Below are 7146 nucleotides of genomic sequence, written 5' to 3' on the forward strand. Positions count from 1 at the left end.
TAAAATTGTGACCGCAAATGAATAAATAAAAAATGCCAGTACAGGCCCAGAATAACTCTCTGACCCATGACAAAAAGTATACACGGATAAGGTTACCTGCTTCTCTGTCTGTCTGTCTGCCTGCCTGCCTGCCAGCCAGTCTGTCTGTCTTCACAAAAGATAATTATCTTTATTTCAAATTTACATGTTTTTTAAGGAATTGCAAGATACAGTTGTTTCAATGAATATCGCCACTTTCAGGAGATATTACGCATGCATAGTTTTTAAAAAATCAAAGAAAAAAGCCTACCGCACTCTGTGTTCCCAGGCGGTCACCAATCCAGGTACTTCCCGGGCCTGACCCTGCTTAACTTCCAAGATCAGATGGGATCGGGTGCATTCAGAGTAGTATGGCGGTAGGCATTTTCTGTTTTTACCCAGCGTGAATTAAGCTTGCTCATGCCTTCATTCACAGCTTTGTAAGCAATGGAAGAGCTAATATGGGGTTAAAATTTTGACCGCAAATGAATAAATAAAAAATGCCAGTACAGGCCTAGAATAACTCGCTGACCCATGACAAAAAGTATACACGGATAAGGTTACCTGCCTCTCTGTCTGCTTGCCTGCCAGTCTGTCTGTCTTTACAAAAGATAATTATCTTTATTTCAAATTGATGTGGTTTTTAAGGAATTGCAAAATACAGTTGTTTCAATTAATATCTCCACTTTCAGAAGATATTACGCATGCATAGTTGTTTTAAAAAATCAAAGAAAAAAGCCTACCGCACTTGGTGTTCCCAGGCGGTTATCCATCCAGGTACTGTCCAGGCCTGATCCTGCTTAACTTCTGAGATCAGACAGGATCGGGTGCATTCAGAGTAGTATGGCGGTAGGCATTTTCTGTTTGTAGGCATTTTCTGTTTGTACCCAGCGTGAATTAAAGGGACATTAAACCACAACATTTTCTTTCATGATTCAGATATAAAATACAATTTTAAAGAACATTCCTATTTACTTCTATTATCTAATTTGCTTAATTATTTAGATATCTTTTGTTAAAGAAATAGCAATACACATAGGTGAGCCAATCACATGAGGCATCTAAGTGCAGCCACCAATCAGAAGCTACTGAGCCTATCTAGATATGCTTTTCAGGAAAGAATATCAAGAGAATGAAGCAAAATAGATAATAGAAGTAAATTAGAAAGTTTTTTAAAATGGTATTCCACATCTGAGTCATGAAAGAAAAAAATTGGGTTTAATGTCCCTTTAAGCGTTCTCATGCCTTCATTCACAGCTTTGTAAGCAATGGAAGAGCTAAAATGGGGTTAAAATTTTGACCGCAAATGAATAAATAAAAAATGCCAGTACAGGCCCAGAATAACTCTCTGACCCATGACAAAAAGTATACACGGATAAGGTTACCTGCCTCTCTGTCTGCGTGCCTGCCAGTCTGTCTGTCTTTACAAAAGATAATTATCTTTATTTCAAATTGACGTGTTTTTTAAGGAATTGCAAGATACAGTTGTTTCAATGAATATCGCCACTTTCAGGAGATATTACTCATGCATAGTTGTTTTAAAAAAATCAAAGTAAAAAGCCCACCGCACTTGGTGTTCCCAGGCGTTCCCCCATCCAGGTACTGTTCGAGCCTGACCCTGCTTAACTTCCGTGATCAGACGGGTTGCGGCGGGGTCCAGGAGCGGCGGGATAGGGGTTAATAACTTTATGTAGGCGGCGGTGGCGGGACGGCAGAATAGGGGTTAATAAGTATAATGGAAGTGGCGGCGGTGTAGGGGCGTTAGATTAGGAATTAATAAATATAATGTAGGTGGCGGCAGTGTAGTGGGCGGCAGATTAGGGGTTAATAACTTTATGTAGGTGGCGGTGGTGTCGGGACGGCAGAATAGGGGTTAATAAGTATAATGTAGGTGGCGGCGGTGTAGGGGGCGGAAGATTAGGGGTTAATAAGTATAATGTAGGGGGCGGCAGATTAGGGGTGTTTAGACTCGGGGTACATGTTAGGGTGTTAGGTGTAAACATAACTTTTATTCTCCCATATGAATCAATGGGATATTGGGCAGCAGCAAACATGAGCTTTCATTGCTTTCAGACTCCCATTGATTGCTATGGCATCCGCCGCCTCCAGGGCGGCGGATTGAAAACCAGGTACACAAGGCCGGAATAGTGGCTAGCGTACCTGGTAGATATTTGTTAACTAGCAAAAGTAGTCAGATAGTGCCGAATTTGCATTCAGAACATCTGTAGTGACGTAAGCATCGATCTGTGTCGGACTGAGACCGGTGGATCGTATGTTACGCCACAAATTTCTACTTTTGCCGGCCTGTAGGCTTTAAGAAATGAGGCGAATCAAGCTCGCCACAATTACGCTGCGGAATTCCAGCGTATTTGCGGTTGACAGCTTTATAAATAGGCCTCCTAATCCGCCAGTCCCCCACAAAGCAAACACCCTATTAACCTATTAACCCCTAATCCTCTAACCCCCACAGCACAAAGTATTAAACTAAAAACTAAGCCCCGTAACCTAACACCCCCTAACTTAACCCCAATTAAAATACACTGAAATAAAATTAAAAATATACTAACTACATAAAAAGCATTTAAAAATTACAACAAAAAAAACCTGCATTACAAAAGATCCAAACATTACATAAAATAAAAAACCCTAAAATTACTGAAAAAAACAAAAACAAATCTAAGATTACAGAATATATAAAAATACCCTTACAGAAAATAAAAAAAACTAAGATTACTGAAAATAAAAATCCTACCCTTACAAAATTAACAAACAAAATTATCCAATACAAGAAAAATTATTCCCATTCTAATACCCCCGTTTAAAAAAAAATCCCAGCCAAAAATAAAACCCCCTAAGCTATAAATAAACTACCAATAGCCTTTAAAAGGGCCTTTAATAGGGCATCGTCCTAAGTTAACAGCTCTTTTGCAAATAAAATAAACAAATTACCCCCTAACATTACAACCTCCCCAACCCCCCAAAATAAAAAAACCTAACAAAAATAAAAAAATGAATCTACCCATTGCCCTGAAAAGAGCATTTGTATGGGCATTGTCCTTAAAAGGGCATTCAGCTCTTTTCAGCCCAATTAAAATAAAAAAGCCCTAATCTAAAAAAAAAAAAAAACCTTACACTAACCCCAAAATACGTATTCACCATTAATGAAGTCTGGCGAAACATCTTCATCCCAGCGGCGAAAGATCTTCATCCAGACGGCTCCATTTTTATCCATCGTGGGTCCATCTTCTATCTTCATCCTGGAGGTGCGGAGGCGGAGCGGTCATCGGTGACGTCCAGGTGACACAGAGGTTATCTTCATGCGATCTCCTGCCGCACACTGAAGATTGAATGCAAGGTACCCCTTTGATATAGGGGTACCCTTGCATTCCTATTGGCTGACAAATTCAAATCAGCCAATAGGATGAAAGCTGCTTAAATGTTTGCCATCACTACATTTAAACAGAAATGGAGCCTATTTTTATTTTTAGTAGACAACCCATAGGGGTCCATTTATTAATGGGCGGACGGACATGATCCAATATAGCGGATCATGTTCGCCGCACATCAATAAATGCCGACAGCATACGCTGTCATCATTTATCATTGCACCAGCAGTTCTTGTGAACTGCTGGTGCAATACCGCCCCCTGCAGATTTGCAGCCAATCGGCCGCTAGCAGTGGGTGTCAATCAGCCCGATCGTATTCAGGATACGGCGCTGGTCGTTAAAGGGTTAAAAGGGACAATGTATTTATACCACACGTGCACAGATGCACAAACACCAGCAGAGTACACAGCCTTAAAGGGAAAGCACACTCAAATCACACAAACTGCCTTAAAGGGACTGGAACACTAATAAAAGAAAAACAGCATTAAAGTACAAAAAAAGTCTTAAAGGGACAGTTCCCAGTATGCACAAACATGTATAAAACAGTGTTAAACAAAAAGTCTTAAAGCGGTGAGCACACTATTACAATGAACAGAGCGTTAAAGTGATGGTAAATCCTATCGTTTTTTAAATGCTAAGATTTACCAGTGCTACAAATAAAGGGGACTTTCAGTCATGAGCTCAAAGATTATTACAGCACTCAGCACCCTGATATATAGATATATTAGTCATTCTTACCATAATCATTCTCACTACCTTTCTTCAGATGCAAGTAATTGTTATTTACACAATACATAGGTAGCTTCTTATTCATTAAGGTTTCTCATATGTTACATTGTTATTAATATTAACTTAGGACTTATCCCAGTTGTTCGGTATAAGTGAAGTCACAACACACCAGCCTCTGCTATATCACATACCCCCCAACTGTCCCGATATTCGCGGGACAGTCCTGATTTTAGGGGTGTGCCTGGTCATCACGTGACCACAATGGCATCCAATACAGAGTCAGTGCACGAGTGAGTCCAGCACAGTAGGGTTAATTAATAAAGAAACTCAGAATGTATGCCATAAAAGGGATAAAGAAGTAGCAGGCAAATAATGAAAAATTAATATTTATATCCCAGCATAGTGAATATAGTGATAAAATATCCAATACCATTAGAAAGCATTGGCACATTATTTAGAACTGCAATAAAGAAATAAAAATATTCCAGAATAAACCCATTATGGCTTATAGGCGAGTTAAGAACCTTAGTGATATCTTAGTTAAATAAGATCTAGGATCTAAACAGAGAAATAAAGAGAGATATATCACTGAGAAAAATGTTGGTTGCTATCCCTGTTTGGGTTGTGGTAATTGCCATTCTGTAATTAAGGGCAAAGAGTTTGTCCATCCTAGAAGTGGGCATAGATTTAAGTTAAAATCTTATTATACATGTGAATCCACGTTTGTGGTCTATATTATAAAGTGCCCGTGTGCCAGGATTTATATTGGAGAAACTACCCAAAGCATGAGATATAGACTGAATCAGCATAAACCCAACATCAGGAAAAAAGATGAAAAAGCGCCTGTAGCTTGCCATTTTGTGGAATATGGCCATCAAATTAGTCAGCTCCGATGGCAAATTATAGATCAGGTAGGTGTACCTAAAGGGGGCGGTAATAGAGAAATGCTTTTGAAACAAAGAGAAGCATTTTGGATCCATAAATTGGATACCATGCACCCCAAGGGGTTAAACAGAGAATGGGATCTGTCCGTCTTTCTCTAGTTACACATATTTTATTTCAGTAACTGGGTCTTATCCATTGGTAACATTTGTAATGCGTAGTTAAAATTTAAACTTAAAGGGAAAATTTAATGCAAATTAAATGTGAATGATATTTCATACAGTCAAAAATTAAAATTTAAGGTAAAATTTAAGGGAAAATTTAAGGTAACTAGATGTGAATAATATTTCATACATTTAAAATAATTTTTCTTTGGAAAAAAGTGAAAAAATGGAAACATTTTTTTCTGATATGTACATATGCTCTTTTTGTGTATTTTACCTGGTCTTTATGTATTTAAGTTGTTTTTATTTGTAAATAGTCACCTATAGATGGCAGTATACACCAACATGAAATGTTAAGCTATGAAAGGGTTACATACCTTGCAAGGTGCTTTGAACCCAATTGTGATTGGTTGGTGTTTCCTTTAAACAAGACACAGGTGTATTGCAATGTATGCATGATTAAGGGACTACGGTCCCGATACGTCGCATATCTGTTCTATGTATGCTTTTAATATCTAAATAAAGAAGATTTATATATTCATATGGTGCTGTGGAGTATTGGATTACAAGTTTGGGGGTTGGAGGTCGCCAGCTTGTCCACTGTGCATCATATCCCAGAAGGGTATAACCCATTGCCGGTCTCCATTTGTATTGCTGAGTCTGGCACACGTCACTGCATGTGCCGTGATGACCGTGACTCTCTGAGTGCGGACAGCGAGCATAGTGAACACTCAGCTCAAGGACTCACTGTCTAATGGATTGTGGCAGAGTGTCTGCCTGAGGATGCCGGTCAAGAGGTCTCCATTCGTCTGGGGTTATTATGAGATCTGACAGAGGTTTCCACTGGTCCGGGGTAATTATGAGATCTGACACAGGGAAGTTCAGACTGTGTGAGTCAGACAGAGACGTGGTCGGATCCAGCATCGGGGGGTGCTGCCACAGCCAGAGCAGTGTGAATTAAGTGCTGAGTTTTGTGCAAAGTGATCTGTAAGGGATATCTTAATTTGGCTCTATTGTTCCCTAAATGCATAAACCCCTACAAGGTATTCTGTGGCTAGTAAGGTGTTCTGTGGCTAGTAAGGTGTTCTGTGGCTAGTATGGTGTTCTGTGGCTAGTATGGTGTTCTGTGGCTAGTAAGGTGTTTGGTGGCTAGTATGGTGTTCTGTGGCTAGTAAGGTGTTCTGTGGCTAGTATGGTGTTCTGTGGCTAGTAAGGTGTTCTGTGGCTAGTATGGTGTTCTGTGGCTAGTAAGGTGTTCTGTGGCTAGTATTGGTTTCTGTGGCTAGTAAGGTGTTCTGTGTCTAGTATTGGTTTCTGTGGCTAGTAAGGTGTTTGGTGGCTAGTATGGTGTTCTGTGGCTAGTAAGGTGTTCTGTGGCTAGTATGGTGTTCTGTGGCTAGTAAGGTGTTCTGTGGCTAGTATGATGTTCTGTGGCTAGTAAGGTGTTCTGTGGCTAGTATTGGTTTCTGTGGCTAGTAAGGTGTTCTGTGTCTAGTATTGGTTTCTGTGGCTAGCAATGTGTTCTGTGTCTAGTATTGGTTTCTGTGGCTAGTAAGGTGTTCTGTGGCTAGTTTGGCTAGGTGTGCACTGCTGTAGGTAATAGATATTCTGAATAAAAGAATGCTGAATAATTAGCATGTTTAAAGGGATACTAAACCCAATGTTGTTCTTTCATGACGCAGATAGAGCAGCAATTTTAAGCAATTTTCTAATGTACTTCTATTGTCAAATTTTCTTTGTTCTCTTGCTATCTTTATTTGAAAGCAGAAATCTATGCTTAGGAGGCGGCACATTTTTGGTTCAGCACGTGGGTAGTGCTACATTTAGCCACCAATCAGCAAGCGCTACCCAGTTGCTGAACCAAATGTGGGTCAGCTCCTAAGATTACATTCCTGCATTTTCAAATAAAGATACAAAGAGAACAAAGAAAATTTGATAATAAGAGTAAATTAAAAAGTTGCTTAAAA

At 39.5% G+C, this 7146-nt stretch overlaps 2 pseudogenes; both read right to left on the minus strand.

The window, feature by feature from the left end:
* Positions 1–282: 282 nt before the first annotated feature.
* On the minus strand, positions 283–401 carry LOC128650792 (uncharacterized; annotated as a pseudogene).
* A 353-nt stretch (positions 402–754) lies between these two features.
* Positions 755–873, minus strand: LOC128650863 (uncharacterized; annotated as a pseudogene).
* Between the last annotated feature and the right edge of the window lie 6273 nt (positions 874–7146).

Source organism: Bombina bombina, chromosome 2 (assembly GCF_027579735.1).
Source record: "Bombina bombina isolate aBomBom1 chromosome 2, aBomBom1.pri, whole genome shotgun sequence".
NCBI lineage: Eukaryota > Metazoa > Chordata > Amphibia > Anura > Bombinatoridae > Bombina > Bombina bombina.